The sequence below is a fragment of the Arvicanthis niloticus genome, chromosome 10 (genome assembly GCF_011762505.2).
Source record: "Arvicanthis niloticus isolate mArvNil1 chromosome 10, mArvNil1.pat.X, whole genome shotgun sequence".
In the NCBI taxonomy this organism is placed as follows: Eukaryota; Metazoa; Chordata; class Mammalia; order Rodentia; family Muridae; genus Arvicanthis; species Arvicanthis niloticus.
Genome location: NC_047667.1, coordinates 65,537,239 through 65,551,358, shown reverse-complemented (window position 1 = coordinate 65,551,358; position 14,120 = coordinate 65,537,239). Strand labels below are relative to the sequence as shown.

The window sequence follows — 14,120 nt, the reverse complement described above, 5'->3', positions numbered from 1 at the left end:
GGTGCTGAGGTACCTCAGCAATTCTCCAGTTACATCAGGAAACGCAAGCTCAACCTGAGCCTTAATGAACCCTGTGATGCCACTGACAGCACAAGTCAAGCCAAGTTCTCTAACTAAAGTTGGAGATCTGTTCTGATGCTTTGATGCAATCTGCGTGTCCAAGTGCTAAAGGTCCTTCTCCCCATTTTTTTTGATTGATCAATAAAGATGCCAGCAGCCAATGGCTTGCCAAAGGGACATGGGGGGGGACCCTTAGAGCTGTGAGGGCTAGGACAAAGTGGGGGGGGCACGGAGAGAGAGGATCATAGTGACTGGAAGAGAGGGATAGGATGCAGGAGCTACAGGAGAGAAAGCCAACCAACCAAGTAAGAATTCGGGTAAGTGGCCACTGGCCACTTCCCCAACTGGGCCTGGGGTAGCAGGGGCAGGTTTAAGAGTGCCCAGCCTTTGAACCAACCAAAAGTGGTGTAGCAAAAAAATCCTCTCACTACACACTAATGTGCTAATTAATTAAGGTCATTAAGCTATGAATGTGAGAACATGCAACCAGAGGACAGTTCAGAAAAGAAGCCTGAACTTATAAGAAGCCTGGTGGTGGTGGTAGGGAGCATCGGCGCGTGGACTGCAGTGCGGTGACATTATCCAAAGCTTGCTGGAAAAGAGCAACACTCTCAGGCTGCTTCTTCTGACCTATGAGCTCCTCACCAGTCTCAATGGGAACAGACTTGAAAAGCGAACAGTCCTGTGTTTGATAACAGAGGGAGAAGGTTCTGGAGCCTCAAATGCTTGGAGGCTTCAGGGCTACCTGTTTGAATATCATGGCATCTGTGCCAACTTTGAAAAAGGAAAGCCCTGGCTCTGTGTGTAGATGTATGGCTGTAAGGGCTGGGCCTCTGAGTCCAGGGATCATAAACAACCAGGCCTCCTTGGCCTGCTGTCCTTGCAAAACAAAGTGGGCAGGAGCCATGTCTTACTCCTAGACCATCATGGCAGACAGCACAGTGCCCAGGGAAGGGGTGGCCAAGTGCTATGGAGCTAGATACAATCTAACTGTTAGGTAGCTTGGCTACCTACAGGTTTAGTCAGTACCCTCTGACTCCCAGGAGGTCCCACTGGAGAGAAGAATACAACGTAACTCCAGAATCATGGTGATCCTGGCTTTCAAATATGTTCCAGAAAAATGAAAAGGTTTCCAGAACTATTTCTTATAAATCCTTTATCACACGGAAATGATGCACGCAGTGAGTACATTTAAAAAGTAGTGCATAAGGTATTCCATCCATGTGTCCACCCCAGTTCTCTCAAGGATGGATGCAGAGAGCACCTCTCTCTTCCTGACAGCTTCTGGAGTGGGTCAGAGAGGAAGATGGGGTCAAGGTAGCTGTACCTCAGCAGATGTGAGGTAGGATTAAATGAGGGGTCACCTGCAGGTGGCCTCAGTGCTGACTGGAAGCCAGGGAGGTGAGCACCCAAGGGTGGATTCAATACCTAGAACCTGGGAGGAAACACCTGTGACCGTGCCTCAAGACAGTCCAGAATCATAAAGGTAAATTCACATATAATCCCATGCAGGTAAAAGATTGGAGTGTATTTAATGAGAGACCCTAAAACCGCTCTGCTGAGAGGAATGTGGGGTAATGGTTACTTCCTAGTTACACTTCTACAGGGTGAGTGCCTCTTCTCCTTAACCACTACGAGGCTGTGCCCACTGGGGAAGGGCTCAGTCTACTGGGATCATGGAGTTGATTGAGTCCAAAAGCCAGTTCAAGGGAAGGTGGACACATGGCCTTCCATGAGTGGAAGAGAGCAAGCCTGTCTAGGAACACTGCCATAGCTGAGGTCCTGTGAGAAGAGGGAACACTGAGCCTTCCAGCCCCAACTGAAGCAGGGTCTCAGAAGAGACTAGGATGAAGAAATGCCTCAGTGACAGATGTCAAGCACGGGCAACACCATGGGATCCTGACTGGGCCAGAACCAAAGTTCAGCAGGACATCTCAGGATGCTTCCCTGTCACTGTGGGTGATACAGATCAGAAGATCCACCCACCATGACAGAATTGTACTGCAGCCAAGGAAGCATGTAGTAGTGTGTTGGAGGAATAGCCAGGAATGGAAAGGAGATGCGACCAGGTGAGAGAATAGGCTGCTTTGGGCTGTAGCAATGGCTCAGTCAACAAAGCACTTACCAAACAAACACAGGGACCTGAGTTCACACTCCCGGCACTCATATAAAGCCAGAGGCATGGCAGTTCTGGTGTAGCTCCAGTTCTAGGGAGGCAGAGACAATTGGTCCAGCCCATTGGTGAGCTCCTCCAAACTCAGTGAGAAACCTTGTCTCACCAACACACACACACACACACACACACACACACCTGGAGAAACAATCAAGGTAAAGTCATGACAACTTGATGTCAGCCTCCGGCCTCCACACATACTTGTGCACAAATGCCTGCTCCCTGTCCCCTACCCCCAGTACACGCATATGCACAGCTGCCCCATGCTACCCCCACAGACATAATGGGCGGTGCTGGGGATCCTGGGTTAGCAAAAAGTCAGCAACAACCCCCAGACAACATGCTTCACCCTCCTGTCATTGGCAATAACCCTAATCCTGGGTGGAAGTGGAGGCCATTGTGTTGAGTGAAATATGCCAGGCACTGGAAGATAAACACCACATGTTCTCACACATATTTGGAAGCTCAAAGAGTTGCTCTCCCAGAAATAAAGACCAGAATTTGTGGCTCCAGAAGTCAGGGAGAGAGGGGGAGGGGGGATGGAGAGGGGTCAGACACAGACGGGAGGCAGCAGCTCTGAGCACTATAGCACCGATGACAAAGACGGATACACACCGAAAAGTGAATGGATTGGAAGGTTCTCAATATGAAGATGTGAATGTCTGAGAAGACCTTTAGCTTGACTTGAGCATTGCACACCGTGCTGGGGATATGACTCAGTGGTAGAACGCTTGCCTGGTATATAAAAGATATTCACTCCTAGTGCTGCAAATAATTAAATAAATAAATACATAAATAAATAGATAAATAACATACTATATGTGTGTGATGGATGTTATACAGAAACTCATTAATATGCACTTTTATGTTTTGCAAACTGGCTATATATATATATATATATATATATATAAAGCTGGATATATATTGCCTACATATATGCAAATAGATATAGATATAGAGCCTATATATATATATATATATATATATATACACATATATAGCCAGTTTGCAAAATATAAGAGAACATAAAAAAGAATATATATGTATATACTTAAGTATATATGTGTATATAAGTATATATATATGTATATATACATATGTATATAAGTATATATGTGTATATGTGTATACTTAAGAACTGAGCTGGAGAGATGGATTTGTGGTTAAAGTGTTGGCTGTGCAAAAGTAAGGACCAGGGTTCATCCTCAGAACCCTTGGAAATGCTGGCTAGGCATGGTGGCCATCCTGCAATTCCAGTGATGGAACACAGAGACAGAAGATTCCCAAAAGAAGGCTGGCTAGTAAGACTAGTCCTGTTAGTGAGCTCTGGGTAGATTGAGAGACCCTGCCTCTGTGCATATGGTAGCAGAACAGTTGGGAATGAATCCCAGCACTAACCTGGAATCTCCACATGCATGTGCACCAATGTACATGTGTCCCCATGCATGCATACACACACTTGCCCACATATGTGTACCCACACACATGTCCATGCATGTGTACCCACATACATGCCCACGCATGCATACACACACATATCCACACATATGCACCCACACACATGCATACACACATGTGCATTCACATATGTCCATGCATGTGCACCCACACATGTCCACACATGCAACACATGTGTACCACACACATGTACTTGAAACAAATTTTAATTAAAAACTTAAATGAGTTGAATTCTAGCAACCTCGCTGCACATGACAGAAAGAAAAAGCAGAATTCTGTGCTGGCTACTACGTCCCTGCTCATATCTGCATTCCCAGATGAATATTGTTAAGGCTGGAAGAGCCACATTTGGGTAAATGTCACATTGTGGGGCTGGTTCCAAAACGCCAATGGCAGAAGAAGGGAATCCTGGGAACAAGGTTGATAGGACAACATCCAAAGTGAGTCTGAAGCTCAGAGAGTGCTCACAACACCACTGGAGCTCTGGCCCATCATCATTAGAAGGCAGTGGCTGCCCATTTGCCCTCACACCGAGTCTAAGTGCCTGGCACACAGAAAGGCTTTGATTTGTATTTGTGGGAAGGAGGGAGGGCAGAGAGGAAAGCAAGGATGAAAAACTGAACTGACACCGAGCCCGTTCACAAAGCCCTGTGCTCCGAAACCCTGCCTTACTTCCTCTTGCTAAATTGGTGGGTTCCAGCCAAGCCCTCCGGTGCCTTCCTGTGATCACAGTTCGGTGTAATTAAACACCTCAGCTTCCAGGGAGGGACAGACTCCAATACCAGGCAGGAAAAGCCTGTGGCTTCCACCTGTCCTCTTCTCTGTTCCTGCCTTTTGGCTGTCCAAGCTGGCCCAGTGGGCAGTCTCTGTCCTGCAGCTCCACCACTGTGCCTCTCTGCAGCGCTGTCTCTGCCTTCTCCGCTAATTTACACATCTGGGCTGGTTTGTGGGACTCCTTACAGTGTGCTTTAGTTTCTCCAGTGGGTAACTCCATTTCACTCAAGGGAAACCTGAGCTCTCTAAGCCAGGGGTGTGGGCTGCCATCATGCCAATTCTAAGCAGAAAGGGGGGCTCTTCCCTGCTCTGGTTCTGCCACCCCCATTCTCTGAGCTCCTCTCCCTACCCTTTCCTACAGCACACATAAAGGGCCATCCTGGCCAAGGTTAGCTCTATGCTCTGCAGAGTTCAGGATGATTCCCCACAGGGCCTTCCCCCAGAACCTGTTGCCCTTCCTCTTGGGCTCCTCTCCAGCCCCCATTCCTTGCCTAGTTTTCTTGAGGCAGTGGTTGGCTTTGTCATTGCATAGCTATAACTCAGAGCCAGGTCTCTACCTGATAAGAGCATCCTCCCTTTCTCATGTGCATGAAGGACCACAGTGAAGAAAGAAAAGGAAGAGGAAAAAAAGAAAAGGTTCTGAGAGACTGCAGAGTCAGGTCAGCAGAGGATTCGTGGAGCTGGCCCTCTCAGTGCCTGCCTGGCTGGCTGAATCCTCACCAGAAGGTTCTCTTGTATTGAGTCCCACACACAAATCTTCATTCAGCTCTTCTCACACAGAAGATGGGCAATCCCCATTCTCATCACTACCTTTTCTAGCATGTCTCCTCCGTGCCTTAGCTGACACCCACTGTGATGGTTTGTATATGCTTGGCCCAGGGAGTAGCACTATTAGAAGGTATGGCCCTGTTGGAGTAGGTGTGGCTTTGTTGGAGTAGTTGTGTCATTGTGGGTGTGGACTTTCAGACCCTCCTCCTAGCTGCCTGGAAGTCAGTGTTCTGCTAGCAACCCTGAGATGAAGACATAGAACTCTCAGCTCCTCCTGTACCATGCCTGCCTGGATGTTGCCATGTTCCCGTCTTTATGATAACAGACTGAACCTCTGAACCTGTAAGCCAGCCCCAATTAAAGGTTGTCCTTATAAGAGTTGCCTTGGTCACGGTGTCTGTTCACAGCAGTAAAACCCTAACTAAGACACCCACCAAAGTCCCTAGTAGAAATGTCAACTGACTGAAAGTGACAGTAAAGGAGAGAGAGCACCACTGACATGCGCCAGCTGTGGCTCCTACTCAGACCCCAAACACAAGTTCTAGAAGGGACCAGCCTTGCTCTTCACTGCCATTCTGTTTGCAGCAATTCCAGATGAAGAAGCAGGCTCGGGAATACAAGGGTTTCATCCTATCAAGTAAGCAGAACAGAGCCAGGATCTGCTTCCACAACTGTCTGATTCGATCCTTGGGTTTTCTAAGCTCTATGACATCAGACCATAAAGGTGGCTTCTGACCTTTTGTCAGCCAAGTATGCAGCCTGGCTGGCTCTGTGGGCAATGGGAGTGGCTTTCAGAAGGCTCTCTTGTCCAGTGAGTTTCCTCTAAAGAGGACTGTCTTAGAGACGTGGGCAGTCTGTGAATGAGCTGCTGGACAGATGGATTATGGAATCTTTGTTCTGAGACTGAATTATACAATCTACATAAACCACAGAAATCCTCCAGGTCAAAGGCCCAGACTACAGCCCAGACAGACACCTTCTCCTACAGCCCAGACAGACAGACAGACAGACAGACAGACAGACAGGCAGGCAGACACCTTCTCCTACAGCCCAGACAGACAGACAGACAGACAGACAGACAGACAGACACCTTCTCCTGCAGTCCAGACACCTTCTCCTACAACCCAGACAGATGCCTTCTCCTGCAGCCCAGACAGATGCCTTCTCCTGCAGCCTAGATACCGTCTAAGTGGAAGACTTAGGGCAGAAGTCTGACTGCTCAAAACACACAGCACATGGGGTCTTGTGGTAAGGGTTGCAACCCCGATCTCTTGGCACACAGAAGTCAGTCACAAACATGAGCCTACCACAGGACAGAGTCTTGGGGACTGGCCAGGAGGCAAGTACTTATCTCGGCCCACCAGTGCTTTCTCCTTGCTACTTTAGAGGGAATCAGGGAATAGATGGTAGCTGCATTCTCTGGAGCCATCTCGTTCTTGTTGGAAACCGGGGTGGTTGCCTAGACTGGCAGGAAAATGTTGACTCCTGTGTCTTCGGAAACATTCCCTAGTGGACTGCTGTCTCTTACTGGTTTTAAAGAAAAGGAAAAAAATCTTTTCTCCTCAGTATGATTTCTCTAGTATGTGTCGGTCTATCAGTTGCCAACTATGATAAGTACTTGACACATAGCAGCTGGAGGTGTGGCATGACATTTATCAATTCCTCTGCTGCACGTGGAAAGGGAGCTGTCACCGCCCTTGTCCACTGACACCCACTGTCTGTGCTTTGACACGATCCATGAAGACATCAGCCGCTGACCCACCAGCACCATTTGTGGTTACCAGAACCAATGGTTGCCATGGCACTCACCAGGAGCACACCACTGCACAGGACCGCTGAGCCCAGCTCCCTTCTTACCAGCTACATGACCTGTGGCAAGCGACATCACTGTCTCTTTAGCCATAAAAAGAGGCAGCACTACCTTCTCCACAAGGTGCTATGAGCTTCAAAGGAGATAGGCATAGAAGCACATTAGAAGCTAAATATTGAATTCTAATAATATTACCTCTTCAATCTCAGTATAAATCGCATTTAAAAAAATAAGAGAGTTTCTCAGATAATGTGCCTGTTAGCATTTAGTCTAGGCTCCCCCCAGAGTTACCTGGCAACAGCCAGGTATGCCTGACTCACTGTATAAGGGGTTGCATGCCCCCCTCTTGCCCTCTTGCTCTCTTCTTGCTCCTGCTCCTCCTCTCTCCCCACTTCCTCCCCCCTCTCTCTGCCTTTCTCTCAACTCCCTGAATAAACTCTATTCTATACTATACCACGGTGTGGCTGGTCCCTGTGGGGCTCGGGGAGTGGGAAGGGATGCCTCAGCACGGGCCAGCAGAGGCACCTCCTTCCCTCACACCTTACCGAACCTTCACCAAACATATTTCCGGCTATTTATAAAACACAACAGTGCCCATCTGTAAGGCCAGAGAGAATTCCCCCATTAGCTTTCATCCCATCCAAGTTTCCTAACATCTAGTGCTTGTTGTGAATTCTTCTCTTTGGGGTACAGCAACCAGCTACAATCAAGGCCAGTGCCCTCCCACCATACATGCAATCAGATAATTTCAATTATAATTATAAGCCCAAACTAGAAAAAATATCTTGCAAGAAAGCATCTCCACCGACCCCCCCCCTCAGCTCCTCAGCTCTTAATTCTGTGTGCCCTTAACACACACAACACAAGGGGTGCTTTCCTTTGCTGTATCCCAAAACAAGCAGCCAGGGAAGCAACAACACAAAGAGAAAGACTTTGTTGTCAGGTGAAACTAGGATCAAAATTCAGTTGAGCCACCTCCAAAGCTGTGCCCTGGGGCAAGCTGTTTCATGTCTGCCAAAGAGGAATGAACCCTGTTTTGCACAAGATTGTCTTTGGGTGCTCAGTGTTCTTGTTTGTTCTCTCAGGAGCTCCTGTCACTCTTGGTCCTGATGCTGCAAGTCAAGTCCAGGCAGTGGTACCTGGGAGGCCTCTCCAATCTCACCAACCACACCAACAGCTTCCCTTAATTTGCTCTGTGGTCCGGCCAATTTGTATCTTGAAGGGAGTTTGTTTGTTATCTAGAAAACTCACAGCCAGGGGTGCTTACATTTAGGGACCTGCGACTACACACTTCAGGCGAGGCAATTTCAAATTCTCTCACAGAAGACCACACCCAAAGGACTAATGGCACTGGCAGCAGCATCCTTTGTTGAATTCCAGGAGCTATAAGATGGGGGAGGGGGAGCAGGGAAGGGCTCTTACTGCTGGCACCCTAGTGGGACCTCTGTGCCAGGAACTGTACATCATTTCCATTCTTCTGGCATCCAGATCTGGCAGGTTCTGACACTCTTTCCCCCACTCCAGCAGAGAAGAGGGACCACAGAGAGACACACAGATCCTGCCCGCTAGAAACCAAGAGTCTCCCTGGAGCTGAACAAAATCCACAGTAAAATGAGAAAGATACCAAGATGGCCAGAAGCATGTTCAGAGACAGGTCCAATGTGAAAGAAAAGAAACACTCCCAGAGCACCCATGGCCCTAAAGAGCACAGCCAGTGTGTTGGGGACAGGGTAGGAGGAAGCAGTCCTTGTGATCTGTAAGAGAGGAATAAAGGAAGAGAGGGGCAGGTGGTAATTCCAGGCTATGCCACAGGTGGAGATGCCTGGAGGGCTGTGGGCGATGGGTGGGGGTGAATCAAGTTCCCAAAAAAAAGCAGCTCATTCCCTGGCTAGAAAAGACATCTAAGAATAAATAATAAACGAGTGCTTATTTCTCCCGGAGAATTCTGAACACTGCCCCACTTCCCAAAATAAACATAAACCAAAAAATGAAATTAAATAGCATCCCGTGCTCCTCAGACAGAGCAGCAATTATTGTTTTATTTTCTCTAAGAACAGGAAACACAAAATTAAGTGGGGAGAGCAAGAGGCAGCCTTGGTTAATGACACTGAAAGTCTTGGCCTCTGGAGGGAAAACTCTTACCTTCTTCACATGGCCGTTGCGGTTCATCATGCCATGGCCCTGCCATCGGTGGAAGCAGAGCCGAGGGCAATCAATCCCTTCACTCTCACCAACTGTACAACCCAAACCACAGAGCAGATCTCACACTTGACTCTCTTCTCCCCAATAAAACAACTCTAAATTTTGTTTTTTCCCCTCAAATCAATGATTGGGGTAAGACTACATTTCTCAGACTCTCTTGCAGCTACATGTAGCTAGGTTATCGAATCCTAGCTAATGGGGTATGAAGAAAATGAATATGCATAACTTCCTAGTCTTATTCTCAAGAGAGGTGCATGGCTGGCCTTTTTCATCTCCTTCTTCCTATTTTCTAGGGGAAAAGAATATGGGTGAAGCTTGAACAGTCAAATGGGATCCCAACACAGAAGTGACATATGGACATAGGAAAGAAGCTGGTCTCTGGTGTCTGTGAGGCAGCCAGGTGAAGTGTGAACTTCTAAGAAACATGTTCTGGGTCTGTATGCCATAAATAATAAACTTCCTCAGTAGGCCTCTTCCCAAAGCTTAAGGCTTTAACTGCTCAGAATGAACAAGTCCATATTTACTGAGAGTCTATGGTTAAAGTCATCTAAGTTCTCCCTCCTACCACTAAGTTCTTACTGAGAGTTGTGACCATGTTATTTTAGAAAAAAAAAAAAAAAAAAAAAAAAAAAAAAAAAAACAAAAAAAAAAAAACAGAAAGTGATATAAAGCAGCCCACCCGAATGGGCCCACTGCTGTATGGGAGTGCCAAGCCTTGGGGAATGTTGAAAAGCACTGATTCATCTAGACAGGCCCAGGTCCAGCAGGAGAGTGAGAGGGGTCTGCTCAGGGCTCAGGATGTTCACAAGAGTCCCTGAGCACCGGAGCCCAGCCAGGGTTTGAAGGGAGTGAGATAAGGCAGACTGGGAAGACAGACGTGACTCACAGATGCAGGAGGCTGCACAGGCCCTGGTGGTATCTCCTGCCATCACCAGACAGAGAAGCTGAGTGCCACTTACTTAAACTGACAGACTGACAGTAGTGACATTATGGGAGAAACGGAAAAGTTCAAGAACATATTTGGAGAATGGCGACTGCCTCTTCAACATCAAATCCTCCCCAAGAGCCATCCAAGACAGGGCCAGAACCCAACCTGAGGCTGAGGTAAGTCACCATTGCCATATACATCTTTCCTCCTTGGGGAATCCTCAAATGCCATGGTATGGATGAGCCATAGCGAGGGCTCCAACTCCAAGCCCTTGTTACTGGCTTGTGCTGACAGGGAGGCCAGGGTGAGGGCTGGCTACAACGTAGATCTAAAGCCAGCCCACTGAAGACAGCCTTGGTTTTCACCCGCCCCTAGTGGAATATTCTGTTCGAATAGAGAAAAGTGGGCTAGCTTGCGAACGCTTTTTCCCTGTTTCCTGGCCTCCTCTAGGGAATAAGCAAGTTGTAATGAGGCATTCAGAGCTGACACCAGAAGCCACAGAAAGCACACATCACCGATAGGACAGCTAACACATCACCACAGGAGAGCCAAGAAATGCCACCCATCCCTGTGACATGAACACAAAGGAAAAAAAAAAAAACGAGTCTTGTTTCTCACTGTACGGATTGAAAGGTAGCCTGGGAGTAAAGCAGTGCAGAGTTCTCAGGATTTGCCCAGGCTTTTGCTGCTAGATATCTAAGTCCTGGTGTTAAGTCTGACCCTAGGAACGGTACTAAAGGGGCATAAGTGTATACATATGTGCACAGAGACAGCAAAGGGGAAAAGCCATAAACCTAACACCTACAGCCATCCTGAAGGAACATTGTTCTGGAAGTGGGGTTCACAGGACTAATTACTAGCATTACACATAGTGCAAAACCTTTCTCGTTAACACAAGAATTTGTCAGACATATGTCACAGCTGTAACCAAAAGTGACAGGTTGCTGAAAAACAGTTGTTGTTTTTTTTTTTTTTTTCCCCTAAATAACTAGTCCTGAGTCCGGAGCATAGAAACAAAGAAGCATAGAGAATTTCCACAACAGGCATGACAGCCTGCTCAGGTTTACTTAAGGAATTTTGCACCTGTCAGTGATGGAGCATGGGGAATCTGTGCAGGTGGCCCACCCAAGAGTATGCCTCCATCACCCTCACAGGTGACCAACCATTGAACCTTCTCCACCCTGCCCACCAGCCCCACATTGTTGAGAAGGTGAGGAAACTTCTCTGCGCCCTCCTTTCCTTACAGAATAACAGGGAGAGTCAACTGTAGACCACGTGGGTGTGCTCAGCATAGCATCCGCATTCACCAGAGCTCTGCAAAGAGCTAGACAGGAGCGCAGAGCCCACATGCTTCACTACACAGAGGAACCGGCCTGAGTAGTCTTCTTCAGTTACCGTAAAGAAATGGAAACGTTCCCTAGCTCTGAGAAGATGGAATCATACACATAGTGGAAATGACCAGGGTTCCCCTGGATACTAGGAAATAATACTCTCGTGGGAGAATACTTTGGGAAAAGATATGCTTGCCTTTGTTGCATGCCTTCGGGGCTGAGAAGCTATGAGAAGTCCTGAAAGCCTTTGGAGACCATGAAACGGGTCCATTTCTAACTGCAACTCTTAGCAAAGTCTCAGTAATGGCTATAATCCGGTGTTCATCTCCCCTGAAGGGAAGGGCATCTAGCCCTATGTATAGTATATCACTTTGATTATTCTATACCCCAAGGCTCATAAAAATTCTGAAAGAAGGGTAGAAGTGGCCCAGTGGTGGAGTGGATGTGAAAGGTGAAGGTGTGAAAGGTGAAAGTTGAAAGCATGTGAAAGGTGAAAGGTGTGAAAGGTGAAAGATGTGAAAGGTGCTAAATTCAGCCCCAGCACTGACGTTTTGTTTTGCTTTTAAGTTGCAAGCCCTGACTAGAAACCAGTGCAGTTGAGGCTAAAACCCTTCTAGAAGAGAAACAGATCTTAAATCCTTGCCTGAGACATGAGAAAGCACCCCCAAGTTCTAATTAAACTGAAGCAATTAGCCACCCACGGATCCTTCTCACGGCTTCCCATGGCCAGGCAATCATCTCTATTAAACCCCATTTTAAAACAAGGAGCAAAAGCAGCAGCACCCAGTTCTCAGAATCATTTACCCCTTCAGACACATCCGCTAAGATGTTCAGGAATCTGCCTGCGTCAGGCACAAGACGGGAGCTAAAGAAGGGGGTGGCAAACCCGTTGTTTGACAATGTGGGGTAACAAAGATGACCCCAGAGCTGGATCTCTCAACAAGTAGGCAGAGTGCCCAGCTAAAGCCTCAGGCTTCTCCAGGTTGGTCAACAAGTCAGTCAGCAATGTCACCTTGAGGAGGAAGCCCTGCTCTGGAGGTTGAGTTCCTGGTGTGATCAGATGCTTCCCTAGTGTGACCTGTCCCATGAAGTGCCACACAGTACAGTGGGTGCCATGGCAACATGAACACAAACCACTGAGGCTCAGGTGGGTACCCTCCCCCCACTGAGGTTTCCTGGGATGAAGGGAGGTCCATGTCATCAGCCAAAGGCATTTTCTAGACTCTTCTACAGCAACAGCTACACGGTTGTCAGTGGTAAAATGACTCAGGCTGCAGCCCTTGCCTCAAGAACTAGAGGGATATTCAGTGCAGGAACAGTATCCCATTAATCTCAATCTCAATCTCTCTCTCTCTCTCTCTCTCTCTCTCTCTCTCTCTCTCTCTCTTCCTGTCTCTGTCTCTCTCTGTCTCTGTCACTGTCTCTTTGTCTCTGTCTCTCTGTCTCTCTCTCTCTGTCTCTCTGTGTCTCTCTGTCTCTGTCTCTCTGTGTCTCTGTGTCTTTGTCTCTGTCTCTCTGTCTCTCTCTCTCTGTCTCTCTCTCTCTCTCTGTCTTTCTCTCTGGGGCAGGGCAGGGGTGTGTGTGATAGTGGCATGTTGTATATCAGGCATGGGGATCTGTCTACCAAGAGGCAGACAGAAAAATATTCATCTCAGTTGAAAATGATCGTGTCTCAGGTCTATGTAGCACTCAGGTTGGCTGAGCCAAGAGGGCTGGCAAGAGTTTGAAGCTGGCTTAGGCTAAAGAGAGTTCCAGGTCATCCTGGGCTACATAGCAAGAACTGGTCTTCCAAAATAAAACCAGGGGGAAGGGGGAAGGGAAAGAAGGACATGGAAAGAAGAAAGTGGCGATTCAGAGGGTTCTAGAGAAATAAACTCTTCCCTAGCAAAGCGGATCTAACCTATGTTAAAACCAACACACTTCATGAGACACGTTAGATGCCCGCTGAGTGTTCACTCAAGTGTCTCATCTAGAACAAAGCAGGGAAAGCTTCAGAGAAGAGGGTTGTCTGTCTCTGCTGTGACCATTTCCCTGTGCAGTCAAAACCCAACACTCACTGCCTTAAGTCCAAACTGGACATGGAAAGACCCCGACAGCTCAGTACTCTTAGCAAACTGTATATGAGACAGTCTTTCAAAGTTTATAAAAATCAGTTTCCAGATGTCCAGATACATAGAAAGCTTGTCTCTCCCTCCATCTCTACCTTCTCCCTGCCTCTCTCTCTCCTGTACTTTCACCCCTCCCTTTCTACTAACAGTATCTCACGGACCTAGGCTGGCCTAGAACTTTCTATCTAGTTAAAGATGACCGTGGGCTCCCAATTGTCCTGTCACCGCTCCCCGAATGCTCAGATCACCGATTGCTCCACCACACCCAGTTTGTACAGTGCTAGAGATAGAACCCAGGGCTGTCTGCACGTTAGGCAAGCACTTCACCAAGTGAGCTAGCTACACCCCCACTCCTCTCCACACGTCTTGCGTTTTTTCCTTAAATTTGTTTCTCAACCAGCGTGCGCCGATTCAAAGATGTGGAAAGCCAAAAAGCTAGTCTTCAGGAGACAATCATTCCTTGATCCTGCTAGTAGAGTAACCCCACCCCACCTTCAGCCTGCAGTAG

The 14,120-nt window shown here is 47.7% G+C and overlaps 1 protein-coding gene across 2 annotated transcripts in view; it reads right to left on the bottom strand.

Moving 5' to 3' along the window:
- The window catches only part of Kcnh1 (potassium voltage-gated channel subfamily H member 1), a 305,856-nt gene that overhangs the window by 149,914 nt on the left and 141,822 nt on the right, over positions 1-14,120 (bottom strand). The gene's annotated exons all lie outside the window — the stretch shown is intronic.